The sequence below is a fragment of the Urocitellus parryii genome, chromosome 11 (assembly GCF_045843805.1).
Source record: "Urocitellus parryii isolate mUroPar1 chromosome 11, mUroPar1.hap1, whole genome shotgun sequence".
Lineage (NCBI taxonomy): Eukaryota > Metazoa > Chordata > Mammalia > Rodentia > Sciuridae > Urocitellus > Urocitellus parryii.
The window spans coordinates 91,258,161-91,270,651 of NC_135541.1; positions in this window are offsets into that span (position 1 = coordinate 91,258,161).

Below are 12,491 nucleotides of genomic sequence, written 5' to 3' on the forward strand. Positions count from 1 at the left end.
AAAATTTCTAGTATCTCAATGCTTGTCTTTCACCGCTTGCAATTCAGAAATTAAGAAAACTATCCCATTCACAATAGCCTCAAAAAATGAATTATTGGGAATAAATCTAACAAAAGAGGCTAAAGACCTCTACAATGAAAACTATAGAACTCTAAAGAAAGAAATTGAAGAAGACCTTAGAAAATAAAAATATCTCCTATGTTCTTTATTTTTATTTTTATTTTTTTTAGTTTTTTTTAGTTGTAGATTGACACAATATCTTTACTTTTATTTGTTTTGATGTGATGCTGGGGATCAAACCCAGGGCCTCACATGTGCAAGGCAAGCACTCTACCTCTGAGCTACAGCCCCAGCCCCTCCCATGTTCTTGAATAGGCAAAACTAATATTGTCAAAATGGTCATACTACCAAAAGTGTTATACAGATTTAATGCAATTCCTAATAAAATGCCAATGACATACTTCATAGAAATAGAAAAAGCAGTTATGATATTCATTTGGAAAAATAAAAATCCCAGAATAGCCAAAGTAATCCTCAGTGAGAAAAGTGAAGCAGGAAGCATCATAATACCAAACTTTGAATTATCCTACAGGTCTATAGTAACAAAAATGTATGGTATTAGTACCAAAACAGACATGAAGACCAATGGTACAGAATAGAAGACACAGAGACAAACTCATATAAATATAGTTATCTCATACTTGACAAAGGTGCCATAAGCACACATTGGAGAAAAGATAGCCTCTTAAACAAATGGTGCTGGGAAAACTGAAAATCTATGCATAACAAAATGAAACAGACCCCCTCTCACCCTGCACAAAACTCAACTTAAAGTGGATCAAGGACCTAGGAATTAGACCAGAGATCCTGTGCCTACTAGAAAAAAAACTAGGCCCAAATCTCCATCAAATCAGCTTAGGAACTGAATTCCTCAACAAGACTCCTCAAGCACAAGAAGTAACATCAAGAATCAAAAAATGGAATGGTATCAAACTAAAAAGCTTTTTCACAACAAAGGAAACAATCAAGAACACGAAAAGAGAGCCTACAGAATGGGAGAAAATCTTTGCTACCTGCACCATGGGAGAAGTATTAATCTCAAGAATAAAACTCAAAAAACTTAACACTAAAAAAAAAAAAAAAACCCACAAATAATCCAACCAATAAATGGGAAAAGGAACTGAATAGACACTTCCAAGAATAAGCTATATGAATGATCAACAAACACATGAAAAAGTGTTCAACATAAACAGCAATTAGAAAAATGCAAATTAAAACTACACTGAGATTTTATCTCACTCTGGTTAGAATACCAATTATCAAGAATACAGTAACAATAAATGTTGGTGAGGGTGTGGGGGGAAAGTACAGTCATACATTGCTTATGGACTGCAAATTGGTACAACCACAATTGAAAGCAGTATGGAGATTTCTCAGAAAACTTGGAATGGAACCACCATTTTATCCAGTTATCCCATTCCTCAGCACATACCCAAAAGACTTAAAATCAATATACTATAGTGATGTGGCCACATTCATGTTTATAGCAGCTCAATTCACAATAGCTAAGCTATGGAACCAAACTAGGTGCCCTTCAATAGATGAATGGATAAGAAAAATGTTGTACATATACAAGATGGAATATTAGCCATAAAGAAGAACAAATTATGGCATTTGCCAGTAAATAGATGAAACTGCAGGCTATCACCCTGAGTGAAATAAGCCAATCTCCCAAAACCAAAGGCCAGACGTTCTCTCTGATATGTAGATGCTGATTCACAATAGGTGGGGATTGAAGGAGGAGTGAAAATTCACTGGATTAGACAGGGGGGAGTGGGGGAAGGGATGGGGGATGAGAATAGGAAAGACAGTAGAATGAATCAGACAGACATAAGAGTCTTATGTTCATATATGAATACATGACCAGTGTAACTCCACATCATATACAACCACAAAAATGGGAAGTTATACTCTATGTATATATGTCAAAATAGTTCTGTCATGTATAACTAAAAAGAGCTAATAAAAATTTAAAGTAAAAAAAAGAACCAGAATGTTCTTCAAAGGAAATATTAAAAATAAATGGATAAAATAAAGTTTCTTATGTTCAAATTTGAAAAAAAACTGTGAATTATACTAAGAAATAAATTAATAACAGATTTAACACCCAGTTTAGGTTATTTATTAACCAAAGCAAATCGCTATTGAGTGTGAAAATTGTTGTGAACAGAGGAATTTTCCTGGTCTCCCTCTCCATACCACATTTTAGAGCAGTTTAATAACTGTTCCTGACATCTGAGAGGGCCCAACACTTGCCCTGACCTCTCAGACATCAATAGGAGAGTTTCTGTTCATATTCTTAAAATAATACAACAGGATGAAGTTATTAAACAATCATTTCCTTGGAATTCCTCTTTGATATTTTTCAGCAATTGTTCCCTCATCTTTTAATTTGGTATCTCTAATTAAAGATCCTTCGTAACCCAGAATCACTATGAATTTAATTTGCATATCTACTTGGGAGTATGTAAGGACAATGCTGTGACTCACTTTGCCTGGGCATCCCTATGCCTTGTGGGAAATGGGATTGTGGGAAGGCATCTTTGAGGCTATTTAAGGGCAAATTATTCTGGCTAAATAGCAACAGTGACTCTTATGACATTCTTCCCACATAGTAAAATTCCCTAACATTTGTAATAATAAATTAATTGGGGAGCTATCTGTCACTGACTCTCCCATCACACATTCACACAGACAGACACACAGACACACAATTGACAAGAAGCTCCAACAAGCACCTAGCAATACAACATACCTCATATGCACCTGATTAAATATTTGTTGAGTAAATGAGCAAATTTAAAATTTCCTATAGAAAGAAATTCTTTATGGCTCTTTTTCCTTAGGAATAAATATTATTTGGTTGCTGGCATCTTAGGGGTCAACAGTTCAGAATCACTTAGGGGGTAAAAGGAAATTTGACAACTTTATGACTGATAAAATTGGGCATATGGCATAGATGTATAGTTACAATGAACTTCATAACACCCCAAGTGAAACTAACTTCCTATCCCTCATCCCAGATTCACAACCAGAACCTTCCCTGACTGAGTCAGGCCACACTGTATATGGCACAAAGCAGATAAAATAAGAATGTTCTGTGCCCAAGTGGTTCCAAAAGTAAGCAAAAAGAGGAGGGGACTGTTGGACCCACACAGGCTCAACTCCTCCCGAGGAGTCACACACCTGCCCTCCCCCCCAACTCTCTCTCTCTCTCTCTCTCTCTCACACACACACACACACACACACACACACACACACACACACACAGAGGGAGTGAGCTGAGAACACGGCCAGAAATTTTATACAAGTTAAAATATTCCCACTGGAAAACATAAAGCCATAAATTGGAGGTTTTCCCTAACAAAGGTTACCAGTAACAAAAGTACATCTTCTCAGAGATTATATGACTCTCACAGCTCTGGCCACCTCTGCTTTTAGTGTAATGGATAAAGACATACTTCATAGAGAAAGGCCCAGGCTTATTCAGATCAGCAATCAGACAACAAAGGTGTGATGAGCCCCAAGGAGAGGTTATACACTCAGCCCACAAAGAGCTGGCCAACGCAGTGTTTCATGGGGCTCAGAGACAACCCTTCAGATCTAGTCCAGGCTGCTCCATCAGGGATGAGGCTTTCATGTTGTGAACAAGGTTTATGGCCTTTAAATGCCATCAGATATGGAAAGGCACACTAGAGCATGCTCGAAGACACACACACACAAACACACACACACACACTCACACACACACACACACAAAACAGTCCGCATACTAAACACACCACTAAACAGTCCCTAGGCCTCTGTTCTGCCCACTTGGGAAGTACACTCAGATTCCATTTGCGTGGCAATGGAGCCACTCAGTGAAGCAGGTGAGAAAACAGGCTCATCCTGAAGGTCAAAGGACAGCCTAGGCTTGTCTGGAAATGGAACCCATCAAAAGGACACAGAGGGTGGGGACAAGGCAGGCCCTATAGACTTTACATCAGTCATTCCTCAGCCTCTTCCCCTCACACCTTTCTCTCATTCCCTCTCTTCTGATGGTATTTTATCTCCCCACCAAAAGTTCCAGTGATTTTTATACCTTGCTTTCTCTGGATATCCAGACACCACCCAGAACTGCCTCCCCAAATTTCAGGTCCCAAAATTCATAAAATTAAGTCTCCATCTTCCCCATGCTTACATCCAAAACTCAGTCCTCCTCAGAGAAGCTAAACTAGAAATATATCCTGTTAAATCTTTATGGGACACCTATAAAAATCTAAGCTGAGCAACAAACTTACCAGTCAGGTAAATTTTTAAGTAAATACTATGATACTCTTTTGAGAAAATAGTGAATGATTAAAATGTTTAAGTATTTACACATATGAAAAAACATATTTATGTGCATACCTATATTCATACATATGTATTTCACATATCATATGAATATATAAAGAGGATATAAAGCTATAGATTTTTATTTCTAGCCTAATTTAATACATCTGTGTCAACTTTATTGAAATATTCATAAAACTGAAAACATAGAACTTAATAATATAAAAAGAAAATACCTTCCTGAGTTAGTTCACACAAAGGCAACCTCCTCTCCATTCTTTTTGTTTTTGTCTAAAATAAATTTAATGTTCACCAGAGGAGTGAGTGGGGACAGGAAAGCCTTCACCATAGCCTGAAGGCATGGTATGTGTTTCTCCTTTAAAATGGGTCAGAGAAAGGACGATCATTGTGGTCCTTAGGTTACCTCTCTGCCAAGAGCTTCTTGCAAGTCTATTAGACTTTATCCCTAACTCCCACTGCACTGCCTTAAGCCAGTCAAGGCCACAGACCATGTGTCCCAGCTTACGGACAAGTATGCTGTCAAACTGAAACACCCTGGCTGGGTACTATCCTTTAGAGTCTGGGGTCCACCCTCTTCTTCCTCTGTTCTCCTGAGAACATGACCTTTTGGGCTTACTTGACCAAAGGTCTCTGTCAAACTGGCACCCTGGGAAAAGCACTTTTTGCCTCAGCCTTCTCAGTCTTGTCCGAAGTGGATTGCACACACCAAGGGAGTTAGTGAAGCAGACAAAGGGATTCCTAACAAGTTATTGGCATGCCTTGGCATACTAGAAAGGGTGCAAAACTGAAAATCCTTAAAAAATCTGGACTTGAATAGCTCAAGTCTTGTCCGATCTTTGATCTTACATAAAGCTGTGATTATTTAAAGATCATTTCTTCAGATTTAACATGGGGTAATGCCCACCTCTTAGAACTTCTAGGATCAAAAGCAAAATGATGTAAGGTAACCCAGAACAAGGCAGGACTTCAAGAAATCTGAATTTATTACAGCACTGAATGTGCTTGAAGATGTTATATCACATGATTTCTGTCAACATAAGATGAAGCAGAGGTTGTTAAGCCACTTTTATAGATTTTTTAAAAAATCTTTGGCCTTGTCTCTACATTTCCAACATCTGGCCCCCTGTTTCTCAGCATTAGACACTCAGTAAATGCATGTTGAATGAATGAATGAATGAGTGAGTGAGTGAGTGAGTGAGTGAGTGCATGAAGTTAAAGTCCCCTATAGAAGAAGATTCCTTGTGACCTTTCTTCCTTGGAAATCAGTTGCATTTTAGAGTAACTAAGTTCTTCTCTCAGTCAATGAAACAATCACAAGCACTGACTTCAGTCATAATCAAATTATCATTAAGTGTATACAGCTGTCTGGGTAGCTTATTCATTAATTTAATTTAAAACACATAAAAATCCTGCTCAAAGAGTGTGTAGGTTAGTTTACCTCCCTTAACGTAAGTTTCTTTATCTGAAAATTAGGAAATAGCAATACCTGACCATGTTTTATGAAGATTAAATGAAATGATGGAATGAAAACTGAAAAACATGAGAAAGAAGAAAGAAGAAATTTTATATTGCCAAAAAATCACAAAGATGATGTAAAACTCAGAAATATATGGGTAATAACATAGGCATAAAGCACATAAAAATAAAAAGGAGTCAAGGAGAAATAACCCTGAAATAATAATAGGATATATACATTCAGAATTGATACTCAAGTAGATGGAACAATAAGAATACAAAAATATATGGCTAATATGTTTGATATCATAGATATATATATAGAATTCTGCATGAACAAACAAAAAAATACATGCACACATAAACTTGTCCTTGCTCAAGATTGCAAAGAAAGTCTCAGGAAATTCCAAAAGATATTCAGTTCACTGACCAAAATTGAAAAATAAAAAGATTACTGCCCCCTCACATTTATTAGAAAATAAGAAAGATAAAAATGTAATAAACTAGGCTTTCCATTTAAGAAGTTAGAAAAATAACAGTGAAACAAACTCAAAGAACATCTAAAGAAATAATAAAGATAAAATCTGAAACTAATTAAATGAAACAAGAAGTAGGAGAAGTACCTTTAAAAAAAAAGTTGGTTCTTTCAAATGACTAGTATAATATTTAAGCTTTTACCAAGATCCAATGAGAAAGAGACAAAGAGACCAGCAGAGAGAGGGCAGGAGGAGAAAGACTATGAGAAATGAACAGGAGAGTATGACAAGAGACACAGGAGGTGTCTTTTTAATGATAATAGAATATTAAGAATAACTTTATACCAATATACTTGAAAACCCATGGAAGGAACTTTTTCAAAGATATATTTTTCTAAAATCAGTCCCAAGAAGACGTCTAAAACCTAAACTGATAGCAATAGTCATAAAAATAAATGGAAATATTAATCAAAACTCTCCTTCCAGTAAATATGCCAAATATAGGGGCTGGGGATGTGGCTCAAGCTAGCCTGGCATGCGTGCGGCCAGGGTTTGATCCTCAGCACCACATACAAACAAAGATGTTGCGTCCACTGAAAACTAAAAAATAAATATTAAATAATTCTCTCTCTCTCTCTCTCTAACAACAACAAAAAAAAAAAAATGCCAAATATGAGTGGTTTCATACCACGTTACATAAAACTTCAAGTGACAGATAATGCCTGTTTTATACAAACTATTCCAAAACAAAAAATGACTAGCCAAAGACTTTGCAAAGCTGGTAATAACAAAGATAATAAAATTATAAACAGTTGAAGAAAAGAAAACAATAGATACATCTCATTATGAGGGTAGAGGTAAAAACCCTACATAAATTTATACCAAATTGAATTCCAATAGTATTTTTTAAAATATTACACCATAACAGATGGGGTTTATCCCAAAAGCATAAAAATAATTCAACATTAAGATATCTATCAAAACCAGGCACAGTGGCACATACATGCCAGTAATCCCATCTATTCAGGAGGCTGGGGCAGGAGGACCCAGCCGGCCAAGTTCAAGGCCTGCCAGCCTCAAGCAATTTAGTGAGACCCTGCCTAAAAATAAAAGATTAAGAAAGGCTAGGGGTATAGCATGATGTTAGAGTGCCCTGGGGTTCAATACTCAGTACCACAAAAAATGAGAGAGAGAGAGAGAGAGAGAGAGAGAGAGAGAGAGAGAGAGAGAGAGGAAAAAAAAAAGAGAGAAAAAGAGAAAGCTATCAAAGAAACTCAGAAGCCAGGGATGAGACTCAGTATTAGAGCATTTTCTTGGCATGCATGAGGCTCTAAATTCAGTCCCCAGCACCTCCTAAATAAATAATTAAATAAATCTAACTCAATACACGAATAGGCAATTAAAATAGTGTGGTATTAGCACCAGAATAAATTAATAAAACATGTCACAAAAAAGAAAGTCCTGAAACAGACCCATGTATATGTCAAATTTGATATATGCTGGACATGCAGCCAGTAGGGAAATAATGGATAGGCCCTACACATCCACTTCCTCCTTGTTGAATCCTTGCTAATTAAGGAAGGAAGCCCTATGTAGGAGCCAGTTTCACAGGCATATGACTTCTGTAGTTCCCCACACTAGGTTTAATGCTCTGTTGCCTCAAAATTCTTAATTCTTAAACAAGGTGCTGCACATTGTCATTGTGGTAAGCCCTTACACAGCTGTCCGTCTCTGTCCTCTTTGAGCCCCCATCCCCTTGGCAGGGACCAGGGAGGATAGATAATGGATTCATTTCTATAATGAGATATGAGGGGAAGTCTTCCAGGGAAATGCAGAGGAATGTCCCTCTTTTTGTCTCAGGGTGCAATCACCTCTAGATGTGATTCCTAGGACTGTTTTTGGCAAGTTCCAACACCACAGGGAACCAGCCTGGCTGAAGCTGGTACTGAGATAGAAGAACAGAAGACGCAAAGGACACAGACTTTGATGCCTGGCAGCTGCCCTCTTCTTTCTGTGGAGTTATCATCAAGCAATACAGTCATTCCTTATCGATTAAGCTCCAGGGCAGGGCCAGGATTCAGAGGAGGTGAATGAGGCAGGGTCAAGTAAGTACAGGTCAGGATTCTGTCTTCATTTAAAATTTGGCTGTTTTTACTCTTCATGGAACTTTTGCATTTTTTTATTTATTATAATATTCAAGTATGAAAATATTTATTTTTCTTGCTAAGTTTATTAGTACCACCCTAACTTTGTTCCTGAGGTGAGTCCCACACTTGTCTCAACCTGCTGTGGCCCTGGTACTTTCAATTGCAATATTTCTTACTTAAAATCAAAATCATTTGCAAGGTGAAATAAAAAAGGTCAATTCAATCAAAAGTTAGGCTATTCATATGGGAAAAGTGTTAGGAGGTGTGATTCTAACTAAAGAACAGGCCTGAGGAAGAGCCTGAGAGCAAACCCTCCCTGTGGGAAGGAGAGCAAGTGAGCCAGGGAGGTGAAATACAGAGTGAGCTATGGCTCTGCCACCAACAAGGCTCATTGCCTGGTCACACAGGATGCCTCCAGAGAGGTCACAGGGAACACTGTGGGAGGAGCACAGGCGGGCCATCCAGATGCTGGCTTTTTCCTTCCCCTCTTCTCTGCCAGTGGTAGAAGTGCACCTGCTGGGGCTTTACCACCCTCACATTCCCTGGTCCCTCCAGGAAGCCACTGGAAACTCAGAGCCTCCAAGTTTCCATCTAACCAGATTATAGGTGGCCCACTCTCCCCATGACTTTGCAACAATCGTGGCAACAAACTAAGCCATTGCCAGGGTTGCTCTAGTCAGGAAGCAAGGCAGGGAGCCAGAATCCAGGGGAGTAGACAGAGCTGGCAGATCTGGGGTGGGACCTAAACTGGGTCTGCCTCAGATCCACACCTCCCATTTTACACAAAAATAAATTCCAGAGAATTAAGGATCTGAATTTTTTAAGACCAATGAACTATTAAAGTACTAGAAGAAAATAAGATGCTGTTACTTTTTAAGTGTAGGAAAGGCTTTGTGAAACAAGACAGATAGACAGACAGACAGACACTCTCTCCCTCTCTCTCTCACACACACACACACACAAACAGGATCATAACAAAACCTTTACCAGTTTGATTGCAATAACAAAAAAAAAATGTTATAGAAGTCGGTGGTTCTCAAGTAGGAACAATTTTGCTCCACAGGGGACATTTGGCTAAATCAGGAGACATTTTTTGGTTGTCAAAACTCAGGTAGTGTTCTATAGTCATCAAATGTAGGCCAAAGATGCTGCTAAAAAAAATCCTATGGTATACAGACAGTCACCCACATTAATGAATTATGCAGCCAAAAATGTTAAAAGTGCCAAGGTTGAGAAATCCAACCATGCAAAGTTAACAGCATCAGTAAAGTGCCCTGTGCCACTTTTCGGTGTGTTGCCTATAACACCAGGTCTGAACTCCTCTGTGCATTTTCTCTCCTCCTGATGATGGCATCTGGAGCTACCTTTGACTCAGTTCAACCTGCAGACAAGGCTAAATCAGAAGGAAGGGCTCTGATTGGCCACGTGGATAGAACCATCTCTCCCCTGAAATCATGGAGACTACTGCATGAGAAAATATAAATATTTTTCTTCAATCAGTTATACATGGGGCTTCTTTGCTAAACTAGCTTGCTTTCCCCTAGTGAATACAGTATAAGTATGAGCACAAACAAAGATCTGGAAGAATACATACAAAACTCAGAATGGTGGCTTCTTCTAAGCAAGAAGACAGGTTTGGTGTCTGGTCTAAACCACTCAGTAAATATAAGCTATTATTATTATTATGAGATGAGTGAAAGCAAAAGAAAAAATATCTATTTTGCTAGAAATATATTTTTGAAAGTAAAAATGAAATAAATAGCTTCCAAACAAGAAAAGAATGAGATAAAATTCCATTCCACTTAACATGATATATTGAGTATCTGCTACGGCTAGACACTAAGATACACAGATGGGTAAGACCTACTGCTTGTCCTACAGATCCTCAGAATCTAACTGGGAAGACAGATGAAAGAAAAGCCTCCAAATGCCACAAAAGCAATGTAGAACTTCTAATTTGTGCAGCTAGAGGAGTGGAACAAAGAGAAATTATCCATTCCTTCGCTTAGATGATTGGAGAGATTGGGCTAGGAAATTATAAAAGAGACATTAAACATGCACAGAAGTTCATAAGAGGCAGAAGCAGCTGTGGGCATGGGCAGCACAGGCAACCACAGGCAGAGAGATGGACCAAAACCATCAGTGTTGGTTGGTATCCAGATGTGAAAATGGGAGAGATGAGAGAGAAGATTCTAGATGCATGGAAGGCCAATACTGGACCTTGTATGCCCCACTCCATACTTCATCCTGGTAGCAGGGTATGGATATGAAGGGAGATATTAGGGAGGGGGAGGAGGAGGAGGAGGAGGAGGAGGAGGAGGAGGAGGAGGAGGAGGAGGAGAAGGAAGCAGCTGTTGCCTACATAGTTAGAGTGATAAACACAGCAAGAGCATGGAGACCCAGAAGAGAGACTGTGTTGGTAGCAAGATCGAAACAGCTGACACATTAGGAAGACAAAACAGGAGATGCTGAGGATGGCCATCAGGTTTCTAGTGGGTGTGACTAGTTGTAGCTCTGAAATACAAAGTCCAGGAAGTGCAACTATGTCACAGGCTGGAGGACAGAGCTATGCAAGGGTCTATTCATAAGGCCAACATAATAAGAAACCATCAGTTCCTGGTCTGCCAGGTCTGAAGCTGTGAACACCTGGGTGACATTGCCAGTTTCTGTACAGTGACAAGGATGGACAGAATTAAGAAGTCAGAGGTGGAGAAAGGCAACTGGTGGCCTCAGCTCTCCATGGAAACCTGGGAATTGACATCCACTTCATAGGTCAGCAATCACATCCGCCAATACACCCCAGAATGGCCCAAACCCACAACTAAACTCATATCTTTCACAAACATTTGGTTTCAACTTTATAGGCTGCAGGAGCTGCAGAGATGAAAGTGTGTTATCCTGTATTAGTTTCCCTGGTATCTGTGTGCTTAATCTTCAATATTTCCAATTAAATCATGAGGAAATAATTATGCAAACCATAATTTCACCATCCACAGGGAAATGATTAGTTTATTATCCTTGAGAGGTTTGTACCAGGGCATCTAAAAGCTTTAGATAAGGAGCTAATTTAATTTTGGTTTCCCTTCTGCTAAGATTTCATACTCTGGAGTAATATATACAAAATAGGGAAAACATGTGCAGTCTCAAGGTCAAGAATATTAGCATGATTATTAATAACTAGAAATGTGGCTTTCATACTATTTTACTTCTTAAGTCTCCAATGTTCTGTCTTACATACTAATCTCTTTTATGCTTAGAGATAATATAAATAAGGCAAGAATTCAAAAAAGTACTTAATTTATATTTGAAGCAAATTATACTCTGGAAAGACTCTCATTTTTGTATATTTATATGTACAAACTTAAAATGTTGTAAATCATAGAATTTTATGGCTTAAAAAAAACCTCATTCCATGCAACTTCAGTTGTTTGCAAATGGAATGGATAAAGGCTTAGAGCCTTTATCAATAATTCGTTGATGCTCACGAAGTTGCTTAGCAGCAGCACGGGAACTAGATCCCAGGTTCTCCAATCCAGCATTCCCTCCTCCACCTTATACCTACCTATTGTCATCTGTTCACTTTTTCAAAATTGTTTTTCAAATTTAAAACTAAAAAATAAAGACAAATGTCAATTGTCCATATTGAAGTCTCTCTGTTATTTTGTCTCTACCTATGGGCTTTAATCTGTTTACTGTTTTTTCTCAAGTTCATAAATCTACCACCCACTAAACACACACACACACACACACACACACACACACACACACACACGCACGCTCTCGAGAGCACACACACCTTTGATCATGTCCCTCTCAAGCTGTCTCCTGCTCATCTTCTCCTTATAGCCAAGCCTTTTGAAAAAATGTCTCCCCTAAAGATCCCTCTTCCTTCCTTCACTTTATTACTCAGCCCACTGCTGCTACTACAGTGATCTCTTCTCACCAAAGCCACTCAAAATCTCAGCCTTAAGTAATCTTTGCCACCTGCACCTCAGATACAGTATTAATCTCCAGA